We start from the raw sequence: 8,527 nt of genomic DNA, 5'->3' as shown, positions 1-8,527 counted from the left end.
TACACATTTGTCAGGTTTCTGTCAAAAAACACAACATTTTCAAATAATAAAATATGTTTTTAGACAAATATCAACAATAAAAAAGAATCTGTTCAATCCAACATTGGAAACCGGACGATAGACAAATTAAAATGATTTATATAGATGTAGCACAAATAATGTGTTTTAGGTTTTTTAATTGTGTGTGTTTTATATTTACTCCAGACAAAATGTCTAAAATAGCAACCAGAATCAGAGATGGAGCAAGTCAATTTAACAGATCATTTACTCAATTAGAAAACATCAGTACCACAATATAAAAAGATTCAAGATGTTTAATGTCACTTGAAATTCTTATGCTTAGAGACTCAACCACAGAAAGGGTAAATAGTTAATTAGAAAATAAAATGTATCTAAGAAATAATAACAATTATAAGATAATAAAGAAAGAAAAACAAAATGGGGTATGAATATATGGACAGCAGGGATAACGAGCATGTGTATAAACTGTATCCGTCTATACATGTATGTACATAAAGCCGTGCAGAGACAATAATAATTCACGAAATATAAATAGCAATGAAGCAGAAGGTATAAGTCAACAATAAAAGTGATCAAAGTGGACTGATGGATTGGTTAAGGTGCAGCAGTGATAGTGGCAGTAAGGTGCATGATGTCACAGTAACTACAGTAATAAGAATATTATAATAATATAAGTTATAAAGTCCTTCATTCAAAATCTCACCTGCCAAATCCAAAAGTGTTATAAATAAATTACAATTGAATCAAAAGTTAATGTTCTCATTATGCAGCAGAATGGCCCTTTTCAGTCTAATCATCTAAACACTGTAGCTGGGCCAGTGAGAGTTCACTTTAATCACTTCCTTTATTATTGGACAGTTTTTTACAACTCCACTCTGACAACGCATCATATTCAAAAACTGTTTGTCATTCAAACACAAAGTTTCATCTTCATGTGACTTTAATAAAGAGCACCAGAGTAAAAAGTGCAACATTTGCCTCTCAAATGTTTTGGTAAGAGCCTCTAAAGTCTAACCAAGCATAAAAAAAGAAAAATGAATATTATGCAAGTGTAAAAATGATAGTCAAATACAGTATTGTGTCTTTTTCCATATGAAGAATTCACATAAAAGCAACTACACTAGTAGAGAAGCAATGATCAGTCAATTAATCAATAAATCAATACAAAGAAAATCAAACACCCACATATTTGATAATCGATCATTCATGTCAGGCATCTTTTACACAAAAACACTGAACATTTGCTGGTTTCAGCTTCTTAAATGTAAAGATTTGATTCTTTTTTTAGTGAATGAAGAGTCTTTGAGTTTGGGACATTTATAGATCAAGCTATCGACTGCTGAATACTGAATCAATTACAACTAAAGGGCAGAATGATCAATAATGAAAATAATCTAGTTGCAGCCTTAAACACCCGTTTGATTGATTTTCCCTGGAGTGCACAAAAAACAGGATTTAGGAAACATAAATGAAAACAGAGATGCATTTAACTTATCTTTAAAACACCGTGTTAGGGTCTGATTCATTTTCATTCTTCTATATTTTTATTTATTTATTGCAAAAAAAAATTTTTATTTTTTTTTTTATATGGTTTATTTAATAGGGACAGATACAGATCATGTGGGTTGTACAACAATCCAACAGAAAGCATCATAGCATTTATAGCCTTAGCTAATTTCCAATTCCCCTCTCTAGAGGGGCCTTTAAAATAACATACAAAAAACCTGTTTTTGTTTTTTTAAAAAAACATCTTATCCATACATCCAACCCTCCACTCAAGCATCTATCCATCAATTCATAAACAATATCTTCCTATCCATTCATCCATCCCTCCATTCATCCATAGAATATGCAGCATGCTGCCTGATTTATTTAACATGACTGAATGACACTCTGCAGATTCTTTATTTAAAGGCCTTTTAACTTACAACTTTCCTGAACAGCAAACACGTATTTCAATGATGGCTTGGCATAATGGCTTGTGTGTGTGTGTGTGTGTGTGTGTGTGTGTGTGAGAGAGAGAGAGAGAGAGAGAGAGAGAGAGAGAGAGAGAGAGAGAGAGAGAGAGAGAGGTCCCTCCATTCATCATTGATCCACTGCAGGACTGTGTTTCAGGGGGTGTGAATTATGGGCCCCTGCTGTCAGTGTGACTGCTCCGCGTTGGACATTTCACCTCGACACTGTAAATCCAAAAACGAGGGATTACATTCTGCTGACTGCTCATTTCAGAGCTGAAGCTTGAGACAACAACCGGCCGGTCCCCTCCTGACAGACACAAGACTTAACACAGTCCGCAATTGCAGGATTTGGGATTTTTCTTTTTTTTTTTGTTGTTGTCATCATCTTCTTCTTTTTGTGTGCGAGGCTGTGAACAAGGCTTCGTCTCCTGGATCTTTTTTTTTTTTTTTTTACGCATCCACACTACGGACTCTTTCTCTCCAGCGGAAGAAAGAAGGGGGGAGAGAGGAGAGCAGAGGAGAGGAGAGGAAGAAAAAAAAACGCGTTTTGTAGTTGGCTGGGCGGTTTTTTCTTTTTCTTTTTTTTTTTTTTTTTTGGACGCGCTCGGTAAACGGTGATGCTCCGGCGGCGGCGACGCGCAGGAACCGTAGAGGGGAAGAGACAGGTGAGGTGCGGCTGAGGAGCTGCTGTTGTTCCAGGAGACACAGAGAGAGAGAGAGAGAGAGAGAGACAGACAGACAAGAGAGGCTCTGGATAACCGAGAGCCGTGAGATCCATCACCCCCCGTTTTCTACCACAGAGAGGGAGAAGAAGAGCGAGCGGAGAGAGAGAGGGGCGAGCTGGCGACTGGCACCTGCGTCCGCCTCCCTATACCTGTCCATCTGGTGCGGTGAGTGTGCCAAATGGTGGGATTGAGAGATGGATATGAGCGATGGTGGTCTGAGGGGGGCTGGAGGGGATGAACAGGTACATGCAGCATGTGCGCAATTTTTTTTTTTTTTATCACCGCCACCAAACGCGATGCTGCATTAAATCCTTGCGCCCTGTTTTTTTTTTTTTTTTTGGATGCGCGTTTTGGCATCGCCCGGACCTTTTGTGTCTGCCGCCTGCAAGTTTGATGTGTTTCGTCTTTTTGTCTTTAACATGCGTGTCATGCACATCATTGTTCTTTCACGTGTTGCATAGAGAGGCTAATTCTCCCAGTGATGATGCCTCAGCAGAAAGGAGCTCAACAACACTTACAACACTGCGCTGCAAAGAAAAAAAAAAAAAGGGACGAGGCACAAAAAAAAAAAAAAAAAAAAAAGCCTGGTGCGAAAAAAGAATTCTCATTTGGATCACGACCCCGATCACAGGTCGGGATTTAAACGAGCTTTCAAATGTTCTGTTCGTGCTGCTTTATTAAACGCTTTTGCTGGAGGGAAAAAAGGTCACATGTGATGATTTGGGAGCCCATAAAGTCAATTGATTATGTCATTACAGGAGTGGCTTGATAGATGCACTGAGCACACCGTCTCCCTGCTGTTTAAAGGAGCACTCTGTAGTTTTTTTGTGGAAGTGATTTTTTTAAAATATTCTATGTCGAGTCAGACGGAATACACAACCTCTCTTTGGTTTCATGACTGAATAAACCGATCTTAAAGGGCGACACAGTTTCTGTGTTACTTTGTTTATATGTGGCGGACCCTGCCACAGTCTTCTGGGGACCTTGTTTTCCTCTGAGTTTGTGCTATGACCTCGGCAATGCTGCAGATAATACAATTCCCAGTCAGCGTCCCTTTGAATCGAAGACATTAACTATCTGTCCTTCTCTTGGCGCTTTACTTTTATTCCCAGAGAGGAACTGATGAAACCTGGAGGAGTCAGACCTCTTCAGTGCGTCCCTTTGTCTTGCACGCTTGCAATAACTTGTCACCTAAAACTGCCCACACTCTCAACCTCCACGGCCTCCGATTTAAACGCTCACTCACTTGCTGTCCCGGCTCGCACTGAAGGGCTTTTTTTTTTTTCCTTTCCGTATATGCAATTTATTGTTTACAACTCCGTCCTTCACACTAAAAGCTATCGAGTTCCACAGAAGGACTATAACGGCTCCCAGCTGCTGCTGTTTGTGTTTCTGAGTGAGCTGAAAGGCAAAAAAAAAAGAGAGAAAGAGATGGCTGGAGAGAGAAAAAACATAAAATTGAAAGAGGAGGAGGAGGGAAAGGGGGGGGGAGAGATGGGAACACAGACAGACGGACAGATTGGGGGTACAAAGGATAAAGTGTGGCAGATAGAAATCTTCGCCGCGATGTAGAGAGGCAGAGGAAGAGATGATGGAGCTCGCGGAGTGAACGAGCGCTGAGGGAGAGGGGCTGCAGACAGCAGTCTGAGCGGGTGTGAATGGTCTCCCTGTTATCCCTGCTGCCCACACAGACAGCCACACAGCAGCCGTGTGAGCAGGTGCTAACCCCGCAGCACAGCAACCGCAGGGAACAACAGGTGCAGCCACTGTTTCCTTCAGCCTCCCTTTTTTTTTTTTGGAGCGGGGAGTCTTAACACCCGCCCCGTCCCCAAACATACAGCACTCCCAAAGCCTCCTCACACCAAAAAAAAAACACCCACAGCCAAATGGATACTTCAGGCTACATTTAGGGGAGACAAAAAAAAAAAAAAATAGCACGCAGAGGCCGGGCTTGAGTGATTCAATTAGAAAATTAATTACAAACAAAGTTGCAACCACTTTGGAGCAGAGAGGGCCTCAGGTAAAAGCAATCTGTGAGAGCCTCGGGGTGAGACAACTGCCCACAGGGACATTTAATGAGCTCTATTGATCACACAGGACCCTATTCAATCACACATGCTAAGCCGCAAACACGTGGGAGAAAAAAAAAAAATGAGATTGGGCTGCAGCATCGCACGGGCCTAACCCACAAAGAGTGAAATCGCCGGCAGATTAGCTCGTCGGGGGGGGTTGCTAAGGAGCACGTTTTCTCGAAATGTGTAGAATGACTGAGAGGTGTGTGTGTGTGTGTGTGTGTGTGTGTCTTTGTGTGTGTTAAATAGAGTGAGAAGAAGAAACAGACAGAAGATGTTGGAAGGAGAGAGAGATGTTACCTAACAGCTCCTCTGTTCCCATCGCCAAGAGAATACGTCAAGCATTCGGCGACAAATTGCCTCTCGTTACCTCCGGTACACAGAGAGGAACGCTGACTGACTCACACACACTCCTGTTTTGTTTTTTTTTGCACTGTGTGGCCTCGATGCTGCGACTAAAAATCGTCTCTCTCTGTTTCATATCAGACGTCGGACTGAGTTGCTTCTTTCGCCCAGGACGCCGTGTTAAAGCGGCGCTTATGTAGTGATGGAGGGGAAACTCAGAAATCTCTCCATGACTGGATAAACAAGCTGGAAAATCAAGTCCCCAGATCAGTGTTTGGTGGCAGGGTCCGCCACATGTAAACAAAGTAAAACAGTGTGAAGTGGTGTTGTGTCCTCCCCCCAAAACTACACAGCGAACCTTTAAAGCTTTTCTATGAATTGTCTTTGAATGGCTGCAGATTTCCTCGTTCCTCACACAGTCTGGAGACGCCGCCCACTCACTGCTCGGCTTATACATGAAGGAATGTTAACGTACGCTCTTTAAGTGCTTGGATGAACTTCACGTAACTCGCAGCATTAACTCCCATGTGCGCCCGGTTGCAAGAACAAGGGCCTGTTCTCTAATCTGATCAGAGAATAGAGCGACGTTATGATCGCTGTCGAGGGATTCGAAGGAACGCTTTTCCTCAAAAGCAGCCGGATACGGTATATTTTGAAGTCCCGGTTTCACACAGAGAGCGGTGTTTATCTGGTTTTAGGGGTTTGGTGGGAGTCTTTACGACAAAATCAACACTTGAAAAGGGTGTTGACGTCTGTGGACCTCGGGGCCGTGAGATCAGAGGGAATCTGGCCGGGCAGGCATCTGCTGAGGTGAACCTTTCCAGCGGGGCCCTCAGAGTTCGGACCTCAGGGAGTCATTGTGCAGGATTATGAGGGCCGGAGGGTCAGGAGTCACGCCGGCATGCTTTCTGTGCTTGTCAGATGTGAGCTCTTATCCCGAGACAGGTATTTAAAATAACCTCCCTTATGCAAAACATTCCCTGCGCTCATGTGAGAGGCTTTTCAGGAGCCTAACTGGGCTTTCTCTGACAAGTCCTTCCAGATGTTTGAGGAGGGAAGGATCAGCGTAATAGCCACCACACACGCCGAGGAGCCTCACCTGTGGCAACCTCTGCTGTAAGATCGTCCGCGGTGTCATAAACTGTACCGCGCGAGATAAACGATGTCCAGGTGGCCGAGGTGGCTGCAGCCAGGTGGGTTCGGTTGCCACATGTAGCGTGTAATAACACCCTGCAGTTGCTTTCAACGTGAGAATCCCTCATATACTTTACAGTGGCCATGCGTCTTCAGTTTTATGACTCCCCGTCTCGGCTGATTCCTCCCCTGAGGTGCTGCTTCTTCTTTATGAATCCCTGAGCGCATTGTGTGGCCTCAGCGGGCGCCGCAACACGCTAACATGTGTGTTCATCCTGCAGCGTGTTGTTCAGTCCGCTGTAGTTTAACATCTTCTCTGACACACCCTCCCCCCCGAGGGTCAGGCATTTCATAGCATGTTTTATGTGTGTCATTGTTTAATGACACTTTTTAATAACCATCATTAATACATCATATATTTATAGTCAATCCAAGCTTAGTTAAAAGGGCTGAGAGAGATGGCCTTAAAATAATATCAATATATTTAATCCTGGCACGTGATAAATATCTCCTCCTATCTCCTTTCTTTGACCAAATACTTTAATATCGATACTGTGACAGTATGATAATGATGACTACTTTCACAAAATATTAAAACAATGAGATTAATTACATTGAGTCATCTGCCTGCTCGAGCGGTTGCCATGTCGTTGCACTACCTAACGTTTGCTAAAGTTAGCCGATGTTGCTAACATCAGGGCAGCACAGTTTGCTGGGTGCAGTCTGTGGAGCTCAGCGGGCGGCTGTAGCTCGGAGCGGATCGTCCAGTAATCGGAAGGTTGCTCGTTCGAATCCCCAGCACCCCCCCCCCGGCTGCATGTCGAAGTGTCCTTGAGCAAGATTCTGGTGGCAGAAGTTGGCAACTTGCACGGCAGCCTCAGCCGTCAGTGTGTGAATGTGTGAAAGTGTAGCAAAGCCCTTTGAGCGGTCGGTACACTGTAGAAATGAAAGTCCATTTACTCAAACATTTTTTCCACAGACTGGCAGCTACAAAGTCTGTTGATCGCTGTTGAAACACAGATATCACATGATCCCAACGCTGTTATACCACTGACTCACAAACCTCGTTTAGAAGCTGCCGGAACTGTCAGGATTCATGAAACTATCATTTTGGACCTGACAAACTGCATCTTTCTACAAACTCTGTCGATGTTTTCTTTTTAAAAAAAAAAACATTTGGCAACATAAAAATGTTATCAATCTTAACTTTAGAGCGAAAAGAGACTTGTCTCTGCCTACAGCACAGGATTTCATCGCTTTACTTAAGACACCCAATGGCTAATTAATCACATTTCAATGCTATAATAGTATATCATAGTGGTTATAATGTGTTTAAAAGGGTCGTAATGTATCAGAACTCCGGCACTATGATCCGTGCACCAATAGCGAGCGATCAGCGATAATGAAGAATCGATACTTCGCCTCATGAGTCGACATAAAATGCTTAATAATGTACGATTGTTGTTATGAAGCGTTATGAATATTTATTAACTGATTATAAGTACAGACACACTATAATCCTGTGTGAGTGTGTTTTAAAGCATGATGGACGTTAGCATCATAATGAGTTACGATTAATGCGATAAAGAATTGAAAGAACCTGTGATTAGACCCACTGCAGGTGCATTATAACACTTATTACACACATATTTTCGGGCGATATTGGTCTATAACAGATCAGTCGTTATTTGATTAAATGTTGCCCGACATGCACTGATTTCGATTGTAATGTAGACAAGGATGCTTGGGGTAATTTATAATATTGAAATTCCAAGTAAAATGTCATGTTTCTGTTCTCTAATTATATTTTAGATACGTTTTTTGTTAAGTTGTTAATATCCTGCCTCCATTCTATGATGTCTTTGTCACACACTGTTGATGACCACATCTGAGGAATCACAAAAAAAAACAACATAAAATTGATTCCTTACATCGCTTCAATGCAATTCAAAAAACTTTATTTGTCCTCAGGGGGCAATTTAAGGCACGTGGGGTAGCTGCACACAACACAAAATAAGTCAGTACTCCGAAAATATAAATCTAAGAGGATCTAATGAAGACAGAATAAAACAGACACAATAAACTAAATAAGATAGTTTCAGTATTTACATTGAGGTTGGTTGGGTTGTGCATCTACAATGCTTCACGGAAAGTGTTACTAAATGCTTTGCAAGCCATTCATTAATCATCTGTTCGTTGCAAAGTTGCCTCTGATGTTTTTAAACCTTCGCATCGCTCAGCAGCAAATTGTGTCATTGTTTGCAAACAGTAA

The 8,527-nt window shown here is 42.3% G+C and overlaps 1 protein-coding gene across 2 annotated transcripts in view; it reads left to right on the top strand.

Moving 5' to 3' along the window:
* Window positions 1-2,090: 2,090 nt before the first annotated feature.
* Window positions 2,091-8,527, top strand: part of LOC115573306 (semaphorin-6B-like) — a 38,059-nt gene continuing 31,622 nt past the window's right edge. For both annotated transcript variants that reach the window (XM_030404034.1, XM_030404035.1), the window contains exon 1: window positions 2,091-2,869. The gene's annotated coding sequence lies outside the window, so the exon portion shown is untranslated. The remainder of the gene's footprint in view (window positions 2,870-8,527) is intronic.

This window comes from Sparus aurata, chromosome 21 (genome assembly GCF_900880675.1).
Source record: "Sparus aurata chromosome 21, fSpaAur1.1, whole genome shotgun sequence".
Taxonomy (NCBI): domain Eukaryota; kingdom Metazoa; phylum Chordata; class Actinopteri; order Spariformes; family Sparidae; genus Sparus; species Sparus aurata.
The sequence above is the reverse complement of the archived record's forward strand: the minus strand, read 5'-3'. Positions and strand labels throughout refer to the sequence as shown.